The sequence below is a fragment of the Triticum aestivum genome, chromosome 1D (assembly GCF_018294505.1).
Source record: "Triticum aestivum cultivar Chinese Spring chromosome 1D, IWGSC CS RefSeq v2.1, whole genome shotgun sequence".
Classification (NCBI taxonomy): Eukaryota; Viridiplantae; Streptophyta; class Magnoliopsida; order Poales; family Poaceae; genus Triticum; species Triticum aestivum.
This window is the reverse complement of record NC_057796.1, coordinates 183,293-200,440: the sequence shown is the minus strand read 5'-3', so window position 1 is coordinate 200,440 and position 17,148 is coordinate 183,293.

Genomic DNA, 17,148 nt, shown 5'->3' with positions numbered 1-17,148 from the left:
ACTTATGATTAACCTCTATTGCAAGCATCCGCAACTACAACAAAAGTATTAAGGTAAACCTAACCATAGCATGAAACATATGGATCCAAATCAGCCCCTTACGAAGCAACGCATAAACTAGGGTTTAAGCTTCTGTCACTCTAGCAACCCATCATCTACTTATTACTTCCCAATGCCTTCCTCTAGGCCCAAATAATGGTGAAGTGTTATGTAGTCGACGTTCACATAACACTACTAGAGGATAGACAACATACATCTCATCAAAATATCGAACGAATACCAAATTCACATGACTACTAATAGCAAGACTTCTCCCATGTCCTCAGGAACAAATGTAACTACTCACAAAGCATATTCATGTTCATAATCAGAGGGGTATTAATATGCATATAGGATCTGAACATATGATCTTCCACCAAATAAACCAACTAGCATCAACTACAAGGAGTAATCAACACTACTGGCAACCTACAGGTACCAATCCCAGACTTGGAGACAAGAATTGGATACAAGAGATGAACTAGGGTTTGAGAGGAGATGGTGCTGGTGAAGATGTTGATGGAGATTGCCCTCTCCCGATGAGAGGAGCGTTGGTGATGACGATGGCGATGATTTCCCCCTCCCGGAGGGAAGTGTCCCCGACAGAACAGCTCTGCCGGAGCCCTAGATTGGTTCCGCCAAGGTTCCGCCTCGTGGCGGCGGAGTCTCGTCCCGAAAGCTTGCTTATTATTTTTCTTCGGATGAAAGACTTCATATAGCAGAAGATGGCCACCGGAGGGCCAACAGGGGGCCCACGAGGCAGGGGGCGCGCCCTGGGGGGTAGGGCGCGCCCCCACCCTCGTGGCCAGGTGGAGGCCCCCCTGATGTATTTCTTCCACTCAATATTTTTTTATTATTTCCAAAAATAACTTTCATGGAGTTTCAGGACTTTTGGAGTTGTGCAGAATAGGTCTCTAATATTTGCTCCTTTTCCAGCCCAGAATTCCAGCTGCCGGCATTCTCCCTCCTTATGTAAACCTTGTAAAATAAGAGAGAATAGGCATAAGTATTGTGACATAATGTGTAATAACAGCCCATAATGCAATAAATATCGATATAAAAGCATGATGCAAAATGGACGATCGAAAGGCAGGACCGACGTCGTCAAGGTGGAAATGGAGGTGACAAGCAGCAGGGGTCCCGGCGACGTCGCCGTGCAGGAGCTGAACTTCTTCACAGTTCCGCCCAAGCTGCTGGCCGGGGCTAAGCTGGTGTCCCTCCACATTCATATTGGCAAGCTCACGTCCTAAATGATTCTATAGTGCCTTCTGTTTATCTTAGTAATATGCTAATATAGGGTTAGCTCGGTCTACTTTAGCTTAAGAGATGGTGGGTTTTGGTGGCGATGCAGCAATTACCACGACATCAGATCAGCAGTGAAAGTAATTTCGAACAGTCGAATGGATATTTTGTGTCTGTTGGATATAAAGATCCTTTGGGTAAGAAGTAACAGCTTATATGCTTTTTTCGAAACGGAACAGCGATACTAGTATAATTTTTGCTGACATGCACTATTATTTTTGAAACGGACGTCGGGCTGTAGCTAGAAGGGCGGTTGGGACGCGGCATCGGCCCATACCGCGGTGACCCCCGATTGGGACGCACCGACTGTGGATTTTCTCCCTCGCCGATGTCGATCGCGTCTACGCAGAACATTGTTCCCTTCCCCCAGCTGCGGGATCAGGCCGGATATGTGACCAGCGGTGTGGCCACCGTCATTCGATGCTTGTGAAGAGAGCAACCCAAGCAAGCAGGCTTGTAGCTTAGGCTCCTGCTAGTGTATATATAGTGGTTTTATTTTTCTCTCCATATCAACCATTTTATATTGCGTACGTGTCATTGAAGAGTGAAATGATGGTTGCTTCTTCCGACTAACTTACTGAGTGATTTGACTGCTCCTTTAGTGGCCCCTACACGTACTCCCCCTACGTGTATGCAACAGTCACACGTACACATGGACGCAAAAAACACGCGCGACGCCCTAATGCATGCATGTCCGAGCACACGACGGAACACACACGGTCACGCTCAAGTGCTCAACCTACACGTGCATGCACACACATACTCAGCCAGGGTGAGCTAGTGACCGTATAAACACCGGAAAATGTATATATTGAGCGTAATGAGCGTATTATGAAGTCCACTGACTGTATTTTTACAAATATACAGTGACAGACAGTGTATTTATTCGTTTGAAATTAAGCCATATTAACCGGAGAGGAGGCAGTATGGACTAGCATTACTTTGCTGTGTCCCGTCAACTTGCCGAATGAGGAGAAGCTTGCAGGACGGGAGAAGCTTGCGCGCGGTGGCTCGCAGGACAAGGAGAAACTTTTGACTAATGCAAGTTGTCCTTCGCTCAGGCGGTGGACGTGCAACAGTTAATTTGGTGTCAGATTGCCAGAAGCATACACTATACTAGTACTATTATTGTTGCACTTCCCGAATAGGCGAACAGCCAAGCGCAAAGTTTACTAGTACTACTACTATAGTCTATAGAGGTACTATACTACTACTAGGAACCGGATGGAGGAGCGTCTGCACTCTTATTATATTTTTAAAATGTGATAAAGCAATCTTCAACACATTTGGTTCTCTTCGAGGGTTCTCCCATGTGATAATGGAAGTTGATTGCATGGAACACTCACCACAATTCTCGCTTAATTCTGGCTCATATCCTGTTACAAATAGGAGCGCTCGGTAATATTTCCTCTCCTTTTTGTTATTCAGCATGTAAACAGGTCAGCAAACCATGCGGCGCGTCTTTGTGCGAACCGTGCTTGCTGCACTTTGAATGTGGCCGAGAGTTGGCTTGATGAAACACCTCGCTTCCTACTTCTTTTTTTGCGGGTACCTCGCTTCCTAGTGACCAGGGTCTTGGCTGATCGTCCTAAGAATGCTTATATATGAATAAAGCTCTCTCATTTACCCACAAAAAAGATTAAGCCATATTAACCGGAAAGGAGGGAGTATGGACTAGCACTACTTGTTGGTGTGTCCCGTCAACTCGCGGAACGAGGAGAAGCTTGCAGGACAAGGTGAAGCTCGCTTACGCCTTTTGACTAATGCAACGTACCTCGCCCAGGCGGTGGACATGCATCAGTTCATTCGGTGTCAGATTGCCAGAGGCATACACTGTAGTACCGAACATGCGGAGTACCATCATTGTTCGACTTCATGAAGAGGCGAAGAGCCAAGCGCAAGGTTTAGTAGTACGAGTAGTACTACTACTAGAACCGCATGGTGGAGCCTCTGTACTCTTATTTTTCTTAATCTTTGATAAAGTACACATTTATTCCGGAGAAGGGCGGAAAACGGCAGCCCAACATGTAATGATGATATCGATCAACCATGCTCGAATATATCTTGGCCTCCGTGCGAGCCCGTCTGTGTGTTCTCGCTCCTCGTCTCTCTCAAGGAATGGCGGGTTGGCCATTTTGCCGTCAATTGAGATCGGTTTGCTCACACTCCGGTCCCACATGTCAGTGATATGCCAAGACGAGGTGCGTTGACCGACTGGCCATACGCGTACTTGGTTTTGCACCTTCATACTACTCCTCCCTCCGTCACAGTTTACAGGGCGCGCTTCATTATGATGCATTTCTCTCAATGCATTTCCACCACCAGAGAGACTTTAGACGCGTTTGGTTTAATGCTCAATTAATTAGGGCGTGGTAACCGCAATTTTCTCTCGATGTAGTACTACAGAGTGGAGTACGTGCATGCATGTGTCTACCCGGGGTGGAAGCACTGCATGCATGTGTGTACGCATTATTTCCTCTAGTAATAGACGCCGTGCTATAACTACCAATGCTATTTTTCAGGCCGACCGCTAGTCGCCTTGGTCCCAGAGATTTTCTCTTTTTCTGAAGCGCGCTCTATAAACAGTGACGGATGGAGTAGTATGAGCGGATTCAAAGAAGAGCGTATTGATGGTTGCTTCTTCCGAGCAACTTACAGTGGGAAAGGTGGGGCTTATGATTTGACTGCTCATTACTCACTATTAATGCGGCGCAACGACCGGTCTGAGTCTCCCATGCGGCTGTGCACTACCCCCTCGGTTCTTAAATATACTCCGGAGTATTTGTCTTTCTAGAGATTTCAACGAGTGACTACTCAAATATTTGTCTTTTTAGAGATTCAAATGGACTACTACATACGGATGTATATAGACATATTTTAGAGTGTAGATTCACTCATTTTGCTCCGTATGTAGTCACTTGTTGAAATCTCTAGAAAGACAAATATTTAGGAATGGAGGGAGTACACATACGAAGCAAAATGAGTGAATCTACACTCTAAAATATGCCCATTTGAAATTTGTAAAAAGACAAATATTGTTGATGACAGTTGCGACGACAAAAAAGAAGCATATTCCTTGTCCTAAGGGAAGATAACAACACGGTTGTGTTTGTCTAAAACGGTGTGAGGACGAGATTGCAATATGGAAAGTACGCCGGACGAGCTACGTTTTGTGCAAAGAACTATGGAAGATCCACATGCAGCGACGTGGGAAGACGGGCAGTGGAGCAAGGCCGGAGGGGATACCTGGAGGTCGTCGGGATGTAACTAGGTGAGCGGCGGCGGGCGGAATCTGCCCATACTGCGGCAGCGAGCAGGTGGCGTAGGCCCTACCACGCCGGAGCTTGGTCAGAGAGAACGACGTGTACCGCAGATCGGGACGTGCTGCCTCGGCGCCATCGAATGGAGAAACGATGCACGTCCTCCCTTTTCGCCGACGGACGGGATGCGGCCGGATCAGTGACCAACGGTGAGAGAGAGAGAGGCCACCGCAGCCTTGTGTGAGATACTCTAAAGAGAGACAAACCAGGCAGGCAGGCTCCATTGTAGTATATAGTGGAGCGGACTACCTTTTTCTCCATAAAAATCGTTTTATATTCTGTGTACGTGCCATTGAGCGATATAACTTTATTTAAAAATAACGCGCCAACGCATCAAGTCGAACTTTGTTTCGTGCACACGTGGTACACGACCTCCGTAGGTAAACAACCGCTACACGCGTTCAAATTAGCACGTGGGCTGCCATTTCGTACAGAAATGAGCTCCACCGTGTACCCGCGCGGGTGTGGCTGGGCACGAAGCGTGAGTACGTGCACGGTGCACCTATTCTCTTCTTGTATACGTACACCACCTACGTGGGGTTGTGTGAGAGAGATACAAACGTAGAGAGATATAGTGTGTGGGTTCGTGAGAGTTTTTTTAGGGGGGGGTCAATCAAAAAATGTAACATATGCAATGTGTGTGAAATAGAGTCCTGGATATATCATATATATAGAGGGGGCGATCCATGAGAAGAGAGTGGAGGTATCATTGACTTGAGGTGTCCATACAATCAAAGAGAGGGATGATGTGTGTGTGTGCGCGCGCGCGGTCGATAAAGAGTGCCATCGAATTTGTGTGTGCCCACGTCAAAGATATAGAGTGGCTGGCCTACTAGAACGAGAGAGGGACAGGTGCGGTTTTTCTCTGTGGCATGGATACCTACCTACAGCGCTCGACTATCGGTGTGTGGTGGGGGGGAGGGAGGCCTAATTAACTATAGAGGTACAATGGCTGGTATATGTGTGGAGGAGGAGAGAGGCCTACCTCATGTATTAAGGGATATCGATCTACCTCATGTATTAAGGGAGATCGATCGGCATCCATGCATATGTGCAGGAGAGGAATAAGGTTGGGAGAGAGACAGAGCTAGAGTGTTGGAGGGGTGGTAGTGGAGTTGCTTCTAACAAATGGTGGGATAGGATTGCTAGACAACCGGAGGGCACGCCTGCAATATCAATAAGAGAGGGGATGGCTGCCTGTCTGTGCACGTGCGTGTGAGAGACGGGTCAGGAGGCATGCACGAATGATGGGGGGCGATATGGATGTGGTAAGCAGACATAACTACATAGGAAGATCAATCGTCCTTTGTCAGAGAAAGGAGAGACATAACTTGTGAGGTACGTCGATCGATGGGGGGGAATAGTTAAAGTCGACCTAGGTATATGTTGGGAGATCGATCGGTATACATGCATGTGTGTGTTAGAAGCAAATGAGGCACGGGGAGAAGGATAGAGAGAGAGGGATGCATCTAGGAGGTGGTGCGAGAGTCATACTATATCGAGGGGGAGAAGTGTGCGAGTACGAGATCGATGAAAAGAGTGGTGGGAGTGAGGCATGGACGGTGATAAGAGAAGAGGGGAAGCTTGTGTTTTGTGCTAGGCACACCTGGCTAGAGAGGCATATCGATCGATGTGTGCCGTAAAGAAGGAGCTGGGGGGCCTACACACACCGTGGGTGAACGACCTAAAGTGAAAAGACGAATTTGCGCGATGGAGCTAGAGAATGCTGAGGGAGGGTTAGAGGGATGCGGGCGTCTGCATGCACGAGAGAAAGTTAGCGCTAGCTAGCTACAAAGATAAGAGGATTGTGTGGGTGTAAAAGACGAATAGAGATCATACTTCATTATAAAAAGCGAATTCGGATATTTGAAGAATTTATCATAGTGTTTTAAACCGACGCATGTGTGAATATATATAACGGTGATACACATGGTGTGGTTATGAACATGTTATACTACATATAATATATTTTATCTCTACTCTTATAAAAAAACAGAGTTGTTGATGATGGTGCCATCCTGCAATATAGGCCGTCCGATTTATATCTGACGGATAGGAAGGAAACTATGGCAATTTTGAAAAAAGATACCCACACCCCTCTCCATATTTGCAAATTAGGCCTCCCCTTGATCATGTTGATGTTCTGTGGAACGCATGGGCATCTTGCTAGTACTACGTATAACATATAGAACATTGATCATAATTTGGGCTAATGTGTGGCTTTTGCAGCTCAGGTCTAAATACTTGTCATAATGTAGGGGGCGGGGCACTATACTATGTGTGATAAACACGGTGTACACGTATGGAACATGGTTTAGATTATGAATATATAGTTAGTACATCAAATGTACTATTATTTGGAATCAACATCAAGTGTATTCAAAAAATAGAATTCGAGTTCATGTAGTACACATAGTTCATATCTATCTCTATAGTAATCATGTGGTGTGTTATTAAGGTAATACACGAATGATGGTTGAAGTTGGCAACAATCATGATTGTAGATTTGTTATTGAAATAGAGAAACGAATTCAAATTCAGTTCGAATTGCAGCGGTAGTATAGACATTTGGAATGCACTAAAATGTTGGTATGAGTAGGTTACATGCATTATACAGCAAGCGAAAAAATTTAATTGGACATAACATGGATTCATACTACCGAATAGCATTTAATTGCACTAAATTGTTGGTATGAGTAGCTTTAAATAGCATTTTTATAGTAAAACGGGGCAAGACTCTCTCTTTGTGTGGTGTGAATAGTTTTATTTTTTTCGTTTTCTTTTTGGTTGAGGGAAGTGCGAATTGATTTGGTACGTACAAGTACAATATTACACGTTAGGCTTGTCCCTAAAATTCAACCCGCGCCTTGTTATATCCCGAAAATTCAGATATCGTGCTCCCAAAACTGGCGCCTTCACAACCCGCGCCTTGCTATCCCGAAATTACAACGCGCGCGAAAACTCCCTCCAGCTGCCAAATCCCGACACGCGAAATCCCCCTTCTAACCCTGAGCCGAAAGGGCCGCTAGTTCAAATCGGTGCGGGGTACTTTTGTAACACACCCTACATTTTGGACAAGCGCGTCCCTAAGTCATGGTTCACCCCCTCCCATCGCCTCCTTTTTGCCATTCGAAATCCCAGGCCGCCATAACCTCTCCGCTCCAGCCGCGAAACCCCACCCTCCTCCGTCCGCCACCTCACCGCTGCCCAGCCGGAGCCTCTTCCCCGACGACGTCGTCCACCGCAATAGCTCGACGTCCCTCGTCCACCTCCCCGGATGAGGATCCGTCGTCCATCTCGTCGTCCCGCCGGTTCAGCCGCCCCGTCCTCCACCTCCAAGGAGCTGCTCCGACGATCGCCTCGTCTATCGCGGCTGCTCCATCCCCACAGCGCCGCCTTAACCTGCTCCACCGGAACCGCAGCATCCTCACCGACTCCTCGGACGAAGCCGAGGCCTACTCGGCGCCACCAAAGAGGTTGTGCACTCATCGCATCGCACCTTCTCCTTAGCTCGACCTCCCGGCGCCGACGGTGCTCCATCCCGCACCCCCATGGAGCGGCTACCTTGAAGCCAGCGCCGCGGGCGACATCTCCACGGCGGCTCTCCCCCAGTGCGAGGCCCCTTAGGCGGCGGCGGCCATACCAGCCGGATCTGCTGCTGCTGCTCCGGCTCTCGCTCGCTCGCTCGCGCTGCTGCTGCTGCTTTGGCTCTCGCTCGATCGCTCGGTCGCCCAGCTGCTGCTGCTCCGGCTCTCGCTCGCTCGCGCTGCTGCTGCTCCGGCTCTCGCTCGATCGCTTGCCCAGCTGCTGCTGCTCCGGCTCTCGCTCGCTCGCGCTGCTGCTGCTGCTCTCCTCCTCGCTCGTGCTGCTGCTCTGCTCCGATTTAGCTACACTTCAGTCGACTGAATCGACTTTTGGGCCAGTCGATTTTCAGGGGGTGGGGGGGCTCGCCGGAGTTAAGGAAGAACCACCCGCAGCGGGGACGGGGGCTCGCCGGAGAGGTACCCCACTATCTATCTTAGGGTTCAGGGTGGGGGCGGGGGGCCTATAGGGCTGGCCGGGGCGGCGGCGGACCGGCGGTGGGGAGTTGTTTCGGGGCGGCGGCGGACCGGCGGTGGGGAGTTGTTTCGGAGCGGCGGCGGACCGGCGGTGGGGAGTTGTTTCGGGGCGGCGAGGCGGCGCTGGGGCCGGCGGTTCGGCCGGTGGTGGCTGGCGGCTCAGGGGGTGCAGGTTGAAGATGAACTGCAGGCCCTCCCTAAACTACATGTCAAGTGCCTCTCTGCTACCATTGCGTTCAGTTTCGACAGTAACATTCAGATTCCAAATTAATGTTCAAACTTGAGTTCTAAATTAGTTATGGGGCACATATCGAGGAAGCAATGAATAGTATCTCTGTCTAATATCTGGTTCACCTAGGGTATGCCTATGTTGTTCATCTTGGGTGGGAAACAAATAGCAAAGCAATCATCATCTGTCTTTTTATTAAATTAAAGCAATCATCAGCCTGCTATCATTATTTTTGGATCCATCCACTGGTTGTTACCATCACTCTAAATTTCTGCATGCTCTCCTTACATAATCTCACCATATTTTTTTATATGCATGTCAGATATTGTACACAGTCATGCTGAGCATGTAGAGAAAAAGAGAAGAGTTTTGCGCGGCAATACAATGTCATGTAGACATCGCTCCATGGTGGGTTCAACGGCAAACCCTCCCCACCCCTCTCCAGATTGTAATCCAGAGGAAGCTATCTGTTCTGAGGCGGATTCAGACGCCGCTGACCACTCCTATTTACCCCCCAAGGTGTTTGCTCTACCTTGGCATGATGATGTTAGTCATATCATGCATATGTTGCCTTGCAGTGCCTACTTTTGAAATCATATATGTCATCTGCTTAGTTTAGACATGTTCTGTAATGCCACCTGTTTAGTTTCTATATCATATATGGGAATTGTGCAGTCTCATGTCTTTTAGCCAGCCATAATATACATGAAATGTGCAATGCCATCCTGTTTAACCAGGCATCATATATTTGAATGATATCTTGTCCATCCTTTTCTTCATTACATTTCCATTTGTCGACAATGTTTGTACATTAAACTAATCTTCCTGTGAATCAGCCATTTGGGTGGGAGATTGAAAAATCTAGAGTGAAAACAAGGCCTTCTGCGCAGACAGTGCTACCTGTCGAAGCAGATCTCTTGTTGGGTCCCGATAGCTCCTCAGAGATGGATTCAGAGACAGATGACCAGTTCTATTCCCCCACCGAGGTGTATGCTCTAACTTGGCACGGTTATACTGCTCATATCATGCATATGGTGTCTTGCATTGCATAGATTAGACATCATATACACAATATTCAACACCATGTTCTTAGTTCAGACATCATATCTAATGCCCTCTGTTTAGCATATAAATCACATATGTGAATTAAATGATGCGATCCTGATTACTTAGATAACATGTAGGTGAATTATGTCATGCGATCATGTTTAGTTATTCATCATATCTTTGAATTATGTTATGCTATGCTATCCAGTTTAGATAGACATCATATATGTGAAATTATGTCATGCTATCCGTTTTAGTTAAACAATATACATGTCAACTATTTCATGCCCTCTTTTTTCCACACTATCTATTGTATCTGTCTCTCATACAATGTCTGTACATTCAACTATGTTTCCTGTTTATCAGCCATTTGAATTGGAGCGGGTGATCTAGCGGACTAAAAACACGGTCTTCAAATAAAACAGTGCTACCTCTTGGTGGAGATAGCACCCCAGTTGTACATGCACGAGAACCAGCCCTACCACACATAACCCAAACTCTCGCAGATTGTACCCCTACTGCGATGGACAGAGAACCAGCTTCACGCAATCTAACCCCAACCCCAGCAGATAGTAACCCAGTTCCTATTGACACAGCACCATCTCCACCACAGAGCTCCCAAACAAGAGCAGTTAGTAAGGCAGCTCCAGTGCCCAAAGGGCCAGTACTACCACGGCGAACCCCAACTCCACCAGTTAGTACGCCTATTCCTGTGGAGGAAGCACAACCAGCTAGTCGTAGTTTAGCATCTATCGCATTTGATCTTGTTAAATCGTATGTGCGTATCTTCCCATCTTGGAAATATTATACTGAAGATGAAGGAAAATGCCAGTTGCAGGTGTTTGTCCAGGAGTTATGTGTAAGTAATGTTATTCATGGCAATTACTTTGCTTTGTCCTATACATCCTACCTCCATGATGGTTATAATACAGCAAAATTTCCCATTTTTCTCTATAGAGAAGGACCGATTTGGAAACTCAGGATGAGGTAACCTGTGCTAATACCTCTGCTATCTTCAAGAATGCTTGGTGGCAGTATCGGAATTACCTGAAGAAAACATACGTCACCGGTAAAGAAACTCATCAAATTCCCTTACGTTCTTCTGAGACACATTTACTGGACGATGACTGGGAACGCCTTGTTCTGTATTGGTCCCGAACCAAGAATGTGGTTAGGTCTATGAGCTCATTTTCTATTTTTAAGTACTATATTCTTGCGTCTTATTGTACTCTGTTCATGTAGAACAAGTGCCTAAACCTGAATAACAACTGTTCTAATTTAAGATTCCATTGCTATCATAGTTCAAAAAAGCGCTAGGCATTAATTGTGCGTTTTGCCACCGCCTTGCGCTTTACTGACCAAAGCGCATGCTTATGCGCAGTTATACACAGATTAAGCGTAGTTATGCGCAATGCGTTTCGCCAACGCCCAAAGCCTAGGCGTGCCTTTTTTAACTATGATTGCTATTGTGCATACTGCTTTGCTCTTCTATCACTGTATTTACTCATACAAACTTATTTTTAAATTGAAGGATCCAATCGAAACTGCAATGGCACAGCAGGTATGTCCACGCATGTTTCTTTAACAGGCTTGCTCTTATCAATAGCTCTGCTGATTTCAATTTCAATTGTATATACAGTTGACTTCTCATATCATGCACATTACTAGCATCACAACAGAGCCAATAGTATTGTTGTACATGTAGACCCGTGGTACCCATCTGAAATCTTGTTGTGCCGTGTAGTTTCACACGCTTTGTATTCTTTCACTGCTGCTTTGTCTTGAACTGATATGATTTGAACCGTGTCTCTATTTTGATTTGGCAAGACAATGCAGTGACTATAGGACATAGATATATGTTTGTTTGATGCTTTTATTATGTACTAGTACTTGGCAATAGAAGACTTGGTAGTTTAATCCTGTCCACCTTACTAATGAACTGATTCACCGAAATGAGTTTCATATACTAGTACATGCTAAATTGTTATGTGCCTGCTTGTTTCTTCTTTTAGAATGCTGACAGAATATTGGGGAAGAGTGCCTTATTAAGTAATGGTAAAGGAAGTAATGCAGATAAGGTTCAGGATAGTGACACATCTTTGTTGATCTCCAACAAAGCTGATAAAACAGCTAAGGAAGACTATCTCGAAGACAGTGAGACAACCCCAAAGTCCTGTCTTGGTTTAGTGTTGGAGTTACTGGCCACTACCGCTTGCACAAGCTATTCAAACCCACTGTCTGAATCAGTTCGGTTTCTTGAGTCTCAACTACAAGCTGAAAGACATCGATCAGCTGTGCTGCGACAAGAAGCGGAAGGACTGCGGAAGTCCCTGGAGCATTCAGATGCATACTTTCTGGTGCAACAGCAAGCGTTGGAGGATTTTAGCACCAAACAGGACAAAGCTAATAAGCTTGCTAAGCTTATTGCCAGCATGGTGGATACCACGTTTCTTGAGCTCTTATGAAGTTGTTTCAGTTATGCTCTTGTTTTGCTGCCGCGTTTATTTGCACTGGTGGCCAATTTTGACGGCCAGTATGTAATATGCTGCTTTGTTCCCTATATTTGCACTGGTGGCGAACTTTGATGCCCAGTGGATGTAATATGTGTAATAGCGGTAATAGGCTAGCGTTAATTGCTTGCTTATTTATTTCCTTATTGTCTTGTTTAGTTGTTTGCTTGTAGTCACTGCAGTTCTTTTTCTGTGTTTTTCTAATAATCATGGCAACACACGGACTGTTGTAACCATGGGCCTCCTGCGGACCGTATGATCCATGGGCCTTCTACGGGCCGTAGGATCCATTGGCCTTCTATACGGGCCGTAGGATCCATGGGCCTTCTACGGGCCGTACGATCCATGGGCCTTTTACGGGCCGTAGGATCCATGGGCCTTCTACGGGGCGTATCATCATTTCGCCAATCATGGGACGTACTATTCGTGGACAATAACGGGCCGTTTATTGGCCGTATTTGATAACTCTATGAAAACAGCCCAATAGGTTTTTTTCGACATGAAAACGGCCCAACGTATTAACGGGCCGCAAACGGGCCGACTGTAACCACGGGCTGAATTTGGCCCACAAGCAGAAAATGACAGTAACAGGCCGTAAGTAACCGAATGCTGGAAATGAGCCCAAGATTAAATGGGCCCTGAGAAGGCCGAAAGATATCATGGGCTGGAAACGGCCCAACGGAATAATGGACCGTTAATGGGTATAAAGTGATACACTGTTCATTACGGGCCAGTTTTACCACAGGCCGTTAAGGGGCCGAGGGTTACTAAGGGCATATATTGGTCGAAAGACGTCATGGGCCATACATGGGCCGGAAGTTAAAACGGGCTGAAATTATATTGGACGGCCCAGATGACGCTACTAGGCCTAATTCGGATAGGCCGTAAACGGGCCCTGGGATAGCAGGCTGTAAATGGGCTATATGCGAACAGGCCGTTAACAAGCTTGCCGTGGGCCGGCCCGCCACCTTTTGACCAAGTCAAACGGGCCGGCCTTTTCACACGAATGGGCCTCTGTTGGGCCGTGCCACGTGTCAACGTATCATAGGCGCTTTGTGTCCAATGAGTGGATGACATCTGTCCCAACGGTGAGCCGACACGTGTTTCCTCCAGCCAATGATGATTTTACATGTGGAAAATCCCCATTGGTCGGGGCTGTTAACGGGTTATCGGATCCAAAACCGGACCCGATAACTTAACGGCGTTCCGTTACGGTGGATGCCTCGTGTCGGTCACCCTTGACGAAAGCACTTCTGTGACGCGCGATTTATCGTCATGGAAGTGGACACTTCCGTGATGATAATTTTGGTAATGTCATGGAACACTTCTACGACAGCACAGGTATGACTATCTTAATTCTGTCATAAATTTATCATGGATGTACATGCATGACAAAATACGCGACCTACTGTGACAAACACGTATCATCACGGAAGTATATTTTTTTTGTAGTGAAAACACCGTCATGATCACCATCGTCACCAGCGCGACACTTGATCTCCATCGTAGCATCATTGTCGTCTCGCCAACTATTGCTTCTATGACTATCGCTACTGCTTAGTGATAAAGTAAAGCAATTACATGGTGGTTGCATTTCATACAATAAAGCGACAACCATATGGCTCCTGCCAGTTGCCGATAACTCTGTTACAAAACATGATCATCTCATACAATAAAATTTAGCATCATGTCTTGACCATATCACATCACAACATGCCCTGCAAAAACAAGTTAGACGTCCTCTACTTTGTTGTTGCAAGTTTTACGTGGCTGCTACGGGCTGAGCAAGAACCGTTCTTACCTACGCATCAAAACCACAACGATATTTTGTCAAGTATCTGTTGTTTTAACCTTCACAAGGACCAGGCGTAGCCACACTCGATTCAACTAAAGTTGGAGAAACTGACACCCGCCAGCCATCTGTGTGCGAAGCACGTCGGTAGAACTAGTCTCGCGTAAGCGTAGGCATAATGTCGGTCTGGGCCGCTTCATCCAACAATACCGCCGAATCAAAGTATGACATGCTGGTAAGCAGTATGACTTGTATCGCCCACAACTCACTTGTGTTCTACTCGTGCATATAAAATCTACGCATAAACCTGGCTCGGATGCCACTGTTGGGGAACGTAGCAATTTCAAAAAAATTCCTACGCACACCCAAGATCATGGTGATGCATAGCAACGAGAGGGGAGAGTGTCGTCCACGTACCCTCGTAGACCGTAAGCGGAAGCGTTATGACAACGCGGTTGATGTAGTCGTACGTCTTCACGATCGACCGATCCTAATACCGAACGTACGGCACCTTCGCGATCTACACACGTTCAGCTCGGTGGCGTCCCACGAACTCACGATCCAGTAGAGCTTCGAGGGAGAGTTCCGTCAGCACGACAGCGTGATGACGGTGTTGATGAAGCTACCGACGCAGGGCTTCGCCTAAGCACCGCTACGATATGACCAAGGTGGATTATGGTGGAGGGGGGCACCGCACACGGCTAAAAGATCAATGATCAACTTGTGTGTCTATGGGGTTCCCCCTCCCCCGTATATAAAGGAGTGGAGAAGGGGGAGGGCCGGCCCTCTATGGCCCCCCTCCACCGGGAGTAGGATCCCCCCCCTTCCCTAGTTGGACTAGGAGAGAAGGAAGGGGGAGAGAGGGAGGAAGGAAAGGGGGGCGCCGCGCCCCTCCTAGTCCAATTCAGACCAGAGGGAGAGGGGGCGCGCGGCCTGCCCTGGTCTCCTCTCTCTCTCCACTATGGCCCAATAAGGCCCATACACTTACCGGGGGGTTCCGGTAACCTCCCGGTACTCCGGTAAAATCCCGATTTCACCCGGAACTATTCCGATGTCCAAATATAGGCTTCCAATATATCGATCTTTATGTCTCGACCATTTCGAGATTCCTCGTCATGTCCGTGATCATATCCGGGACTCCAAACTACCTTCGGTACATCAAAACACATAAACTCATATTACCGATCGTCACCGAACGTTAAGCGTGCGGACCCTACGGGTTCAAGAACTATGTAGACATGACCGAGACACATCTCCGGTCAATAACCAATAGCGGGACCTGGATGCTCATATTGATTCCTACATATTCTACGAAGATCTTTATCGGTCAAACCGCATAACAACATACGTTGTTCCCTTTGTCATCGGTATGTTACTTGCCCGAGATTCGATCGTCGGTGTCTCAATACCTAGCTCAATCTCGTTACCGGCAAGTCTCTTTACTCGTTTCGTAATGCATCATCCTGCAACTAACTCATTAGTCACATTGCTTGCAAGGCTTATAGTGATGTGCATTACCGAGAGGGCCCAGAGATACCTCTCCGACAATCGGAGTGACAAATCCTTATCTTGATCTATGCCAACTCAACAAGTACCATCGAAGACACCTGTAGAGCATCTTTATAATCATCCAGTTACGTTGTGATGTTTGGTAGCACACAAAGTGTTCCTCCGATATTCGGGAGTTGCATAATCTCATAGTCATAGGAACATGTATAAGTCATGAAGAAAGCAATAGCAATATACTAAACGATCAAATGCTAAGCTAACGGAATGGGTCAAGTCAATCACATCATTCTCTAATGATGTGATCCCGTTAATCAAATGACAACTCATGTCTATGGTTAGGAAACTTAACCATCTTTGATTCAACGAGCTAGTCAAGTAGAGGCATACTAGTGACGCTCTGTTTGTCTATGTATTCACACATGTACTAAGTTTCCGGTTAATACAATTCTAGCATGAATAATAAACATTTATCATGATATAAGGAAATATAAATAACAACTTTATTATTGCCTCTAGGGCATATTTCCTTCAATCACACACACACACACTGTTTACTTTCCAACGTTAGTATTCGGCCCAATCCTAAATGTACATTCGGATCTGACCGATTATCTCCAGTGTCTCATAATCGGACGACACAGATCAACGGCGGCCTTTGGTGTTTTTGTTGTTTGCTCACTTAGAGAAGTACACATGAGAAAGAAACACCGCAGCCACACGGATGGTATCACACACAAACACTCTCTGTTTGTTTTCCCACGTTAATATTCGGCCCAATCCTACATGTACATTCAGATCCGACCGATTATCCGCAGTATCCCATCATCGGATGGCCCATATCAGCGGTGGCCTTCGGTGTTTTTGTTGTCTGCTCGCTTGAAGAAGCACACATGAGAAAGAAACACCGCAGCCACACGGATGGTATCACACACACAGTGTTTTCCCATCGCCTCGCCAGGTTTGGTTCATATTTACTCCTTCCTCTACGAAATACTCGCCGATTGCATGACCCACATCGGCGACGGTGGGGAAGTGTCGGTCCACCGCCCCGCCATGTCCGAACCCGACGTAACCCCGCACAGACACCCAGATCCAACCGCTTATCCGTCTTATCCCCTGACCGAACAGTCTAGATCATCGGCGGTGGCGGGTGTCTCGCTTGCACACTTGGAGAAGCACGAGAAGACGCACGCCACAACCACAGATGGCATCGCAGCACACACACACCGCACTGTGTTCTCTCACGTCGATGTCCAACCTAATCTCACATGCACATCCGGATCCGACCGCTTATCCGCTGTGTCCCACGATCGGACGGCCCAGATAAACCGTGGCCTCCGGT